We start from the raw sequence: 12,668 nt of genomic DNA, 5'->3' as shown, positions 1-12,668 counted from the left end.
TATATTTCAAAACACTTCACCGTTATGATTATTTGCTCCATCCCAAATGTGGACTGTCATGTATTCATTATCATTTGTTTCCATGTATTTCTTCTTCTTTTTTTTTTAATTTCCTGGTTGGCTCAGCCATTCTTTAGTAGGATGTTGTTTAGCCTTCATGTATTTGTGATCTTCCCAATGTTTTACTTGTGGTTGACTTCAAGTTATATACTGCTGTAGTTGGAAAATATGCATGGTACAATCGCAATATTTTGTACTTATTGAGGTAGTTTCTGACTAAGCATGTGATCTAATCTGGAGAATGTCCCATAAGCACTTGAAAAGAATGTGTATTATGATGTTATAGGATGGAATGTTCTGAATGTATCTGTTAAATCATCTGGTCCTGTGTCTCTTTCAAAGCCATTGTCACGTTGTTGACTTTCTCCTTAAATCATCTGTCCATTGTTGTAATTGGGGTGTTAAAGACTCATATTCTATTATTATCAAAGGGTTCCTTTATGTTCGTTAGCAAGTGTTTTATGGATTTTGTTTGTATCAAGTTGGGGCATAAGTATTTACAATTGTTAGATCTTGTCAGACCTCTTTATTATGATATAGTGATGTTCTTCATCTCTTGTTACAGTCTTTTGCTTAAAATCTTGTTTCTTTGATAGAAATATTGCTACTCTGGCTTTGTCTTGACTTCCATTTGTGTGATAAATGCTTTCCAGCCCCTTACTTTCAATATACAGGGGTCTTTAGGTATAAAAGCAGTGTATTGTAGGCAACATATTGATGAGTGTTGTTTTTGTTATCCATTCTGACACTCTGTGACTTTTCTTGGTGCAATTGTGAATGGGATCAGTTTCTTTATTTGTCTTTCTGTTGCTTCATTGTTAGTGTATAAGAATGCAACGGATTTCTGTACATTGATTTTGTATCCTGCAACTTTGCTGAATTCATGTATCAGTTCTAGCAGACTTTTGGTGGAGTCTATCGGAATTTCCATGTATAATATCATGTCATCTGCAAAAAGCGAAAGCTTGACTTCATCTTTGCCAATTTTGATGCCTTTGATTTCCTTTTGTTGTCTGATTGCTGATGCTAGAACTTCCAGCACTATATTAAACAACAGCGGTGAGAGTGGGCATCCCTGTCGTGTTCCTGATCCCAGGGAAAAAGCTCTCAGTTTTTCCCCGTTGAGGATGATGTTAGCTGTGGTCTTTTCATAAATGGCTTTTATGATCTTTAAGTATGTTCCTTCTATCCCGACTTTCTCAAGGGTTTTTATTAAGAAAGGGTGCTGGATTTTGTCAAAGGCCTTTTCTGCATCGATTGACAGGATCATATGGTTCTTCTCTTTTTTTTTTGTTAATGTGATGTATCACGTTGATCGATTTGCGAATGTTGAACCAGCCCTGCATCCCAGGAATGAATCCCACTTGATCATGGTGAATAATTCTTTTTATATGCTGTTGAATTCGATTTGCTAGTATCTTATTGAGAATTTTTGCATCCATATTCATCAGAGATATTGGCCTGTAGTTCTCTTTTTTTACTGGGTCTCTGTCTGGTTTAGGAATCAAAGTAATACTGGCTTCATAGAATGAGTCTGGAAGTTTTCCTTCCCTTTCTATTTCTTGGAATAGCTTGAGAAGGATAGGTATTATCTTTGCTTTAAACGTCTGGTAGAACTCCCCTGGGAAGCCATCTGGTCCTGGACTCTTATTTGTTGGGAGATTTTTGATAACCGATTCAATTTCTTCGCTGGTTATGGGTCTGTTCAAGCTTTCTATTTCCTCCTGATTGAGTTTTGGAAGAGTGTGGGTGTTTAGGAATTTGTCCATTTCTTCCAGGTTGTCCAATTTGTTGGCATATAATTTTTCATAGTATTCCCTGATAATTGTTTGTATCTCTGAGGGATTGGTTGTAATAATTCCATTTTCATTCATGATTTTATCTATTTGGGTCATCTCCCTTTTCTTTTTGAGAAGCCTGGCTAGAGGTTTGTCAATTTTGTTTATTTTTTCAAAAAACCAACTCTTGGTTTCGTTGATCTGCTCTACAGTTTTTTTAGATTCTATATTGTTTATTTCTGCTCTGATCTTTATTATTTTTCTTCTTCTGCTGGGTTTAGGCTGCCTTTGCTGTTCTGCTTCTATTTCCTTTAGGTGTGCTGTTAGATTTTGTATTTGGGATTTTTCTTGTTTCTTGAGATAGGCCTCGATTGCAATGTATTTTCCTCTCAGGACTGCCTTCGCTGCGTCCCAAAGCGTTTGGATTGTTGTATTTTCATTTTCGTTTGTTTCCATATATTTTTTAATTTCTTCTCTAATTGCCTGGTTGACCCACTCATTCGTTAGTAGGGTGTTCTTTAACCCAATGCTTTTGGAGGTTTTCCAGACTTTTTCCTGTGGTTGATTTCAAGCTTCATACCATTGTGGTCTGAAAGTATGCATGGTATAATTTCAAGTCTTGTAAACTTATGAAGGGCTGTTTTGTGACCCAGTATATGATCTATCTTGGAGAACGTTCCATGTGCACTCGAGAAGAAAGTATATTCTGTTGCTTTGGGATGCAGAGTTCTAAATATATCTGTCAAGTCCATCTGATCCAATGTATCATTCAGGGCCCTTGTTTCTTTATTGACTGTGTGTCTAGATGATCTATCCATTTCTGTAAGTGGGGTGTTAAAGTCCCCTGCAATGACCACATTCTTATCAATAAGGTTGCTTATGTTTATGAGTAATTGTTTTATATATCTGGGGGCTCCGGTATTTGGCGCATAGACATTTATAATTGTTAGCTCTTCCTGATGGATAGACCCTGTAATTATTATATAATGCCCTTCTTCATCTCTTGTTACAGCCTTTAATTTAAAGTCTAGTTTGTCTGATATAAGTATGGCTACTCCAGCTTTCTTTTGGCTTCCAGTAGCATGATAAATAGTTCTCCATCCCCTCACTCTCAATCTAAAGGTGTCCTCAGATATCGTGCCAAGCCTTTCTGGCCTGCCAAGTTTCAGAGGAGAGATCAGTCACGAGTCTTATAGGTCTCCCTTTATATGTGAGGGCACGTTTATCCATTGCTGCTTTCAGAATTTTCTCTTTATCCTTGTATTTTGCCAGTTTGACTATGATATGTCATGCAGAAGATCGATTCAAGTTACTTCTGAAGGGAGTTCTCTGTGCCTCTTGGATTTCAATGCCTTTTTCCTTCCCCAGTTCAGGGAAGTTCTCAGCTATAATTTCTTCAAGTACCCCTTCAGCACCTTTCCCTCTCTCTTCCTCCTCTGGGATACCAATTATGCGTATATTATTTCTTTTTAGTGTATCACTTAGTTCTCTAATTTTTCCCTTGTACTCCTGGAATTTTTTATCTCTCTTTCTTTCAGCTTCCTCTTTTTCCATAACTTTATCTTCTAGTTCACCTATTCTCTCCTCTGCCTCTTCAATCCTAGCCGTCGTGGTTTCCATTTTGTTTTGCATTTCGTTTAAAGCGTTTTTCAGCTCCTCGTGACTGTTCCTTAGTCCCTTGATCTCTGTGGCAAGAGATTCTCTGCTGTCCTGTATACTGTTTTCAAGCCCAGCGATTAATTTTATGACTATTATCCTAAATTCACTTTCTGTTATATTATTTAAATCCTTTTTGATCAGTTCATTAGCTGTTGTTATTTCCTGGAGATTCTTCTGAGGGGAATTCTTCCCTTTGGTCACTTTGGATAGTCCCTGGAGTGGTGAGGACCTGCAGTGCACTTCCCCTGTGCTGTGGTGTATAACTGGAGTTGGTGGGCAGGGCTGCAGTCCGACCTGATGTCTGCCCCCAGCCCACCGCTGGGGCCACAGTCAGACTGGTGTGTGCCTTCTCTTCCCCTCTCCTGGGGGCGGGATTCACTGTGGGGTGGCGTGGCCCCTCTGGGCTACTTGCACACTGCCAGGCTTGTGGTGCTGGGGATCTGGCGTATTAGCTGGGGTGGGTAGGCAAGGTGCACGGGGGCAGGAGGGGCAGGCTTAGCTCGCTTCTCCTTAGGTAATCCACTTCAGGAGGGGCCCTGTGGCAGCGGGAGGGAGTCAGATCAGCTGCCGGAGGTTTGGCTCCGCAGAAGCACAGAGTTGGGTGTTTGCGCAGAGCAGGCAAGTTCCCTGGCAGGAACTGGTTCTCTTTGGGATTTTGGCTGGGGGATGGGCGGGGGAGATGGCGCTGGCGAGCGCCTTTGTTCCCCGCCAAGCTGAGCTCTGTCGTCCGGGGGCTCAGCAGCTCTCCCTCCCTTTGTCCTCCAGCCTTCCCGCTTTCTGAGCAGAGCTGTTAACTTATGACCTCCCAGACGCTAAGTCACGCTTGCTGTCGGAACACAGTCCGTCCGGCCCCTCCGCTTTTGCCAGCCAGACTCGGGGGCTCTGCTTGGCCGGCGAGCCACCCCTCTGCCCCGGCTCCCTCCCGCCAGTCCGTGGAGCGTGCACCGCCTCGCCGCCCTTCCTACCCTCTTCCGTGGGCCTCTCGTCTGCGCTTGGCTCCGGAGACTCCGTTCTGCTAATCCTCTGGCGGTTTTCTGGGTTCTTTAGGCAGGTGTAGGTGGAATCTAAGTGATCAGCAGGACGCGCGGTGAGCCCAGCGTCCTCCTACGCCCCCAAAGGGGTGCACTCTGTGACTTTTGTTTGGAGCATGTAATCATTTTACATTCAGATTGATCATTGATAGATATGAATTTAGTGCCATTTTATTATTTTGTCATTGCTTCTGGAGACTTTCTCTGTTTCATTCTAGTCTTCATTTCATTGGGTCTCTCTTCTTGAGTCCCCCTTTAATATTTCCTACAGGCTTGGTTTAAAGGTCATCAACACTTTCATGTGTGTGTTTTTTTTTTTTTTTTGTCTGGGTAAGTCATTATCTCTCCTGATACTATGATCAACAGCCTTAGTGGATAAAATATACTTGGCTGCATATTTTTTTCCCATTCAGCATGTTGAATGTATTATGCCACTACTTCTGGTCAGCCCAGTTTCTATGGCGAGGTCTTGTGCTAACCTCATTCATCTTCCCTTGTAAGATGCAGACTTCTTTTCTCTTGTTGCTTTTACAGTTTTCATTATGTCTATATTTTGCAAATTGTACTAAAATATACCTTGATGTTTGCCTGCTTTTGTGATTTTGATGGCACTTCTTTGTGTCTCTTGGATTTGGATGTCTCAGATGAGAGAAACCTTCATTTATAATTTCTTTCTCATGCAATTGTAAATGACATTTTTTTCTTTCTGCTACATCATAATGAATGCATGAAATGCAACAGATACCTGTATATTAGTTGTGAATTTTACAACTTTACTGAATTAATTTTCAGTTCTAATATGTTTAGGTGGATTCAATAAGGTTTGCATATAAAATGTCATGTCCTAATTCCTAAACACCCACACTCTTCCAAAACTCAATCAGGCAGAAATAGAAAGCTTGAACAGACCCATAACCAGAGAAGAAATTTAAACAGTCATCAAAAATATCCCAACAAATAAGAGTCCAGGACCAGTTGGCTTCCTAGAGGAGTTCTACCAGACGTTTAAAGCAGAGATAATACCTATCCTTCTCAAGCTATTCCAAAAAATAGAAAGGGAAGGAAAACTTCCAGACTCATTCTATGAAGCCAGTGTTACTTTGGTTCCTAAACCAGACAGAGACCCAGTAAAAAAAAAGAGAACTATAGGCCAATATCCCTGATGAATATAGATGCAAAAATTGTCAATAAGATACTAGCAAATTGAATTCAACAGTATATAAAAAGAATTATTCACCATGATCAAGTGGGATTCATTCCTGGGATGCAGGGTTGGTTCAACATTCGCAAATCAAACAATGTGATACATAACATTAACAAAAGAAAAGATAAGAACCATATGATCCTGTGAATCGATGCAGAAAAAGAATTTGACAAAATTCAGCAACGTTTCTTAATAAAAACCCTTGAGAAAGTCGGGATAGAAGGAACATACTTAAAGATCATAAAAGCCATTTATGAAAAGCCCACAGCTAACATCATCCTCAATGGGGAAAAACTGAGAGCTTTTTCCCTGAGATCAGGAACACTACAGGGATGTCCCCTCTCACCGCTGTTGTTTAACATAGTGTTGGAAGTTCTAGCATCAGCAATCAGACAACAAAAGGAAATCAAAGGCATCAAAATTGGCAAAGATGAAGTTAAGCTTTCACTTTTTGCAGATGACATGATATTATACATGGAAAATCCGATAGACTCCACCAGAAGTCTGCTAGAACTGATACATGAATTCAGCAAAGTTGCAGGATACAAAATCAATGTACAGAAATCACTTGCATTCTTATACACTAACAATGAAGCAACAGAAAGACAGATAAAGAAACTGATCCCATTCAAAATTGCACCAAGAAGCATAAAATACCTAGGGATAAATCTAACCAAAGATGTAAAAGATCTGTATGCTGAAACTATAGAAAGCTTATGAAGGATATTGAAGAAGATATAAAGAAAAGGAAAAACATTCCGTGCTCATGGATTGGAAGAATAAATATTGTCAAAATGTCAATACTACCCGAAGCTATCTACACATTCAGTGCAATCCCAATCAAAATTGCACCAGCATTCTTCTCGAAACTAGAACAAGCAATCTTAAAATTCATATGGAACCACAAAAGGCCCCGAATAGCCAAAGTAATTTTGAAGAAGAAGACCAAAGCGGGAGGCATCTCAATCCCAGACTTTAGCCTCTACTACAAAGCTGTAATCATGAAGACAGCATGGTATTGTCCCAAAAACAGACACATAGACCAATGGAATAGAATAGATACCCCAGAACTAGACCCACAAACATATGGCCAACTAATCTTTGACAAAGCAGGACAGAACATCCAATGGACAAAAGACAGTCTCTTTAACAAATGGTGCTGGGAGAACTGGACAGCAACATGCAGAAGGTTGAAACTAGACCACTTTCTCACACCATTCACAAAAATAAACTCAAAATGGATAAAGGACCTGAATGTGAGACAGGAAACCATCAAAACCATAGAGGAGAAAACAGGAAAAGACCTCTCTGACCCCAGTCGTAGCAATTTCTTACTTGACACATCCCCAAAGGCAAGAGAATTAAAAGCAAAAATGAAGTACTGGGATCTTATGAAGATAAAAAGCTTCTGCACAGCAAAGGAAACAACCAACAAAACTAAAAGACAACCAACGGAATGGGAAAAGATGTTTGAAAATGACATATTGGACAAAGGGCTAGTATCCAAAATCTATAAAGAGCTCACCAAACTCCACACCCGAAAAACAAATAACCCAGTGAAGAAAAGGGCAGAAAACATGAATAGACACTTCTCTAAAGAAGATATCCAGCTGGCCAACAGGCACATGAAAAGATGCTCAACGTCGTTCCTCATCAGGGAAATACAAATCAAAACCACACTCAGATATCACCTCCCGCCAGTCAGAGTGGCCAAAATGAACAAATCAGGAGACTATAGATGCTGGCGAGGATGTGGAGAAACGGGAACCCTCTTGCACTGTTAGTGGGAATGCAAATTGGTGCAGCCACTCTGGAAAACAGTGTAGAGGTTCCTCAAAAAATGAAAAGTAGACCTACCCTATGACCCAGCAATAGCACTGCTAGGAATTTATCCAAGGGATACAGGAGTACTGATGCATAGGGGCACTTGTACCCCAATGTTTATAGCAGCACTCTCAACAATAGCCAAATTATGGGAAGAACCTAAATGTCCATCAACTGATGAATGGATAAAGAAATTGTGGTTTGTATACACAATGGAGTACTACGTGGCAATGAGACAGAATGAAATACGGCCCTTTGTAGCAACATGGATGGAACTGGAGAGTGTTATGCTAAGTGAAATAAGCCATACAGAGAAAGACAGATACCATATGTTTTCACTCTTATGTGGATCCTGAGAAACTTAACAGAAACCCATGGGAGAGGGGAAGGAAAAAAAGAAAGAGGTTAGAGTGGGAGAGATCCAAAGCATAAGAGACTCTTAAAAACTGAGAAGAAACTGAGGTTTGATGGGGGGTGGGAGGGAGGGGAGGGTGGGCGATGGGTATTGAGGAGGGCACCTTTTGGGATGAGCACTGGGTGTTGTTTGGAAACCAATTTGACAATAAACTTCATATATTGACAAAAATAAAAAAAAATAAATAAAATGTCACGTCCTTTGACAATTGTAAGTTTTCATTCTCCTTTACCTATTTGAAATATTTGTCTATCTTTGTCTTATGTTATTGCTGTGTTTACCACGTTCAGTACTATCTTGAACAAAGGTGGTGAAAGTAGGTATTTGTGTTTCCCTCCTGATCTTACAGGAAAGGTTTTCATTTTTTCACTATTGAATACGATTTTAGCATGTTTTCCCCATATTTGAACCTTTAATATTGAGATATGTTCTTTCAAAAACCGCTTTCTGCGCCTTATTATAATGAATGAATGTTGTAGTTTGTCAAATGCTTTCTCTGCACCTACAGGGAGGATCCTATGGGTTTTACCCTGCATTGTTTTGATGGCATTTATCAAGTAGTTTTAATTGTGAATTTTCAACCACCCATGGATCACTACAAAAAATCCCAGTGGAGGATGGGTAATGATTTCTAAAATTTAATATTGAATATTGTTTGGTAAAATTTGTTGAGGAATTTCTGCATCTATATTCATCAGAGTCATTGGCCTGTAGGTTTTGTTATTTTATATTTTAGTTTCTTTGTCTGGTTTTTGATATCTGCGTAGTAGTGGCCTTTATAATCGATTTGAAAGTTTTTCTTTATCTTCTATTTTGTTTTGGTTACTTTGAAAATAGTTGTTAATGCGTCTTTAAATATTTGATAGAATTCACCTGTGAAGCCATTAGATTGTGGATTTGATTTAATTTGTGGGCGTGTGTTTTGGTTACTGATTCAATTTCATTATAATAGCATGTTCAAATTGTCTATCTCCAGGAATTTATCTGTTCCTTCTGGTTTGTTGAGTTGTTACCATGTAATGTCTTTCTATATTATTTTATAATTCTTCTCATTTCTGTGTTTCTTCTGTCAGTTTAGTTTCTTTATTTCTGATTTTATTTATTTGAGTCTTCTCAAATAAATGTTTTGAGACTGGCTGTAGTTTTTCATTTATGATTGTTTTTTTCAAAGAACAACCTCTTGGGGCGCCTGGGTGGCTCAGTCGGTTGGGCGGCCGACCTCCGCTCAGGTCATGATCTCATGGTACGTGAGTTTGAGCCCCGCGTCGGGCTCTGTGCTGACAGCTCAGAGCCTGGAGCCTGTTTCAGATTCTGTGTCTCCCTCTCTCTGACCCTCCCCCGTTCATGCTCTGTCTCTCTCTGTGTCAAAAATAAATAAACGTTAAAAAATTTAAAAAAAATAACAACCTCTTGATTTAAATTATATTATTTTATTTTAGTGTTTTAGAAGGTTGATTTTTTTTTTAATTTGGAAAACAGGAAATGCTGAGTCTGTTATTTATTGCCTGGTACCTGCTTAGGTAGCAAGGGTTGTAGATGGAGACCACTCTTCATTGTCATGGTGAAATAAATCTTACATTTTTAAAGACTATGTGCCAACAGTGATTTTTATTCAAAGAAAAATGAGAATAAGGTATAGAGAATTTCAATATACTTTATGCTTCCACACATGCATGGCTTCCTCCAGAATCAACATACTCTACCAGAGTAGAACATTATTTACAATAGATAAACCTACACTGACACATTACAATCAACCAAAATCCATAGCTTGCATTATTGTTCATTTGTGGTGTTGCACATTTCTTTTGTCTTTGAAAACATGGTATGTTGAGTTGTACGTACCATTATAGAATGACACAGAGTATTCTCAATGTCCAAAAAGTCCTCTCTTTTATAAATACTCCTCCCTCTCTATTTTTGCAACTATTCATGTTATTATTTTCTCTGCGCTTTCACTTTTTCCAGAAAGTCTTATAGTTGGAATCATACTGATGCATAATTGTTATTGGTTTATAAAAGAAGAAGTCATTACTCAAATACCGGATTAGTTGCTTGATAAAGAAAATGGACCACAAAACAACAATCATTGTAAGGATTAAGGTTAAACTTAACAATAAAAAGTTGCTGTGGATGGGTATTATTAAAGCAAACATTCTGTAAGTCTCTAGAATTGTTTCCTTGGTGCAGCGTGTGTGAAATAAAGAAACTTAGAAAAAGAAACAACTGAGGAAAAGGATTGGGAGTGACAGAATACACCACCGCAGGAGACTACAATTCTAAGTCAAATGAGACATTGTGGCAAGAGTGTATATCTTAACCTTAAGTGATGCTTGAATGTAGATTCACTTTTTATGTTTACTAAGTGCATCTGGCCAAGCTGGTGGAGGATTAGATTCTTAGAAGTCAGGTTACAATTTTCACACCATGAAGATGCCCTGTAATACTACTGAGTTCCCTCTACAAATGAGAACTTCAAGGGAGGTGGGATGGCACAATTTGTTAAGAGTCTCTTGATTTCAGCTTTGGTCATGATCTCGTTGTTTGTGAGATTGAGCCTTGCACCAGGTTCTCTCTGCTGACAATGCAGAGACTGCTTAGGATTCTCTATCTTCCTCTCATCCACTGCCTCAACACTCTCTATATCTCTCAAATAAACATTAAAAAAATCATTACTGCACCCAAGTGAAGTGGAGGAGACACTATTCACTCCCAAATGATATAACTTAGCTATGCTCCTGAGACTAATTTAGAACACGTGTGAAGTCTTCTGAACACTCTTGAATCATCAGAGATACACTGGGCAATATGACATGGTGATCTGCTCATTTGAAGTTCATGTTATGCGAAGACTTTGGGTTTTTTGACAGATATTGAGACCACAAAACTCCTAGAAAGGTTACCTAGAGAAATGAACTTATGTTGTAGAAAAGTTTGAAACCCAGTTGTTTCTCACCATTCCCCAGGAATTAGACAATTTCAGTTTTCCCTGTTGTGTCCGTACTTCCTAAAAACCCCAAAGTTAGGCATGTCCTGTTTCGACAGGTGACGTGACACATGTAGGCACTAGGGAGATGAGCTGAGGACAACCATTACCTATAACCTCTTTTTGTAGTCCCATTTCCCACAATCTGACTCTAAAGTCTCATTCGTGTAGGTGATTGTTTCTAAGCTTCATTAACAATGAGTGTTCAAGACTCAGATGGGAGGTGAGATGAGGCAGGATTGTGTGTGTGTGTGTGTGTGTGTGTGTGTTAAAGTATTAGAATTCTCTTCTCATAGTTTCAGTCTTTTATTGAACTATAAGTACCATCAGTTTATGTTTCCAGATTAAAGGTGAATTTAAGTAATGTTATTAGAGTATAAACTTATATATAATATATATATATATTGTATGTATATATACATATATATATGTATATATGTTTCCATATATACATATGTATATATGTAATATATATGTATATGTATATACATATAATGTATAATACATTGTATATACATATTGTATATACATGTATATACATATACATATGTATATGTATATGCATATAATACATTGTATATACATATTGTATATATACATGTATATACATATACATATGTATATGTATATACATATAATATACATGTATATACATATAATAATACATATATATATTGTATATATATACATATATATGTATATTGTATATTATATATATAATATTTGTGTTTTCCTGATGTTCCATTTAAATTTGAATGCTTTTCACTTTTTCTCACTATGCTTTTCCCCAGTATTTCTGAAAATTAAATGCCTTAAAAAGAATGATATCTTTGTCAGAAATCATTGTTTTCCTCTTAGTTCTGTACTAATTTCAGATGCTTTTCAGTTATTCAAAAGTATCTGGTGACTAAAATACATAATATTTTGGTATTGAAACATTTTTCCAAAAACATTTTCATGGAACTTATCTATGTAGTGTTTTTTTTTCTTTTTGAAATTGCCAACTCCGTTTCTCATGGTGCCACTATCACCACTGAACCAACCAACTTACTTGCACCTTTTCACTTGCAATTCTCATAATGACTTTATCCTATCAATAACTAGTCATATGTATTGCAATTTTTAATAGAATATAGTAAAGTTAGTTGGGGATATGATGTTATAGACTAATACAATAATAAAATACAAGACAGGATGTGCTTCGTCATTTTGATGATATATTGTGTGTGGACAAGTCTGGAAAGAAGTGTGTAAATATAAGATATATTAAATACAACTCTCAATGCAAGATTTTCTATACCACTGAGGAAATACATTTTTTTCATACTTATTTCCTCTATATAACATAAAATCTACTGAGAAATATAACTTGTGCTTTTATAAATGAATTCTTTTTCATTACCCCTTAAGTTTTCAGACATTTTATTTCATTCCAAAAAAAAAAAAAAACTTATGGTGAGTGTTTGTGCCAGGTTTGTTTAATGGTGACATTTATCCACTATTATCTATGGGTATAATGATACATAATTTGGCCTTAAAAATTGAAAATGCCCTCAAGCGACAGCATACAAATTAGAAGGAACTTCATACGCATCATCTGTCTTCTGGCACAATTCAGGTTTTGCACCTTCAGCACCAAACTTGTTGTCTCTTAGACGGAGTGCTGAGATGTGTATTTAGGTTTATAAGGTTTCAACATTTGAGCCAGGTC

This window comes from Panthera pardus, unplaced genomic scaffold, assembly GCF_024362965.1.
Source record: "Panthera pardus isolate Hobbes unplaced genomic scaffold, ASM2436296v1 HiC_scaffold_21, whole genome shotgun sequence".
NCBI lineage: Eukaryota > Metazoa > Chordata > Mammalia > Carnivora > Felidae > Panthera > Panthera pardus.
Note: the sequence above shows the minus strand (reverse complement) of the source record.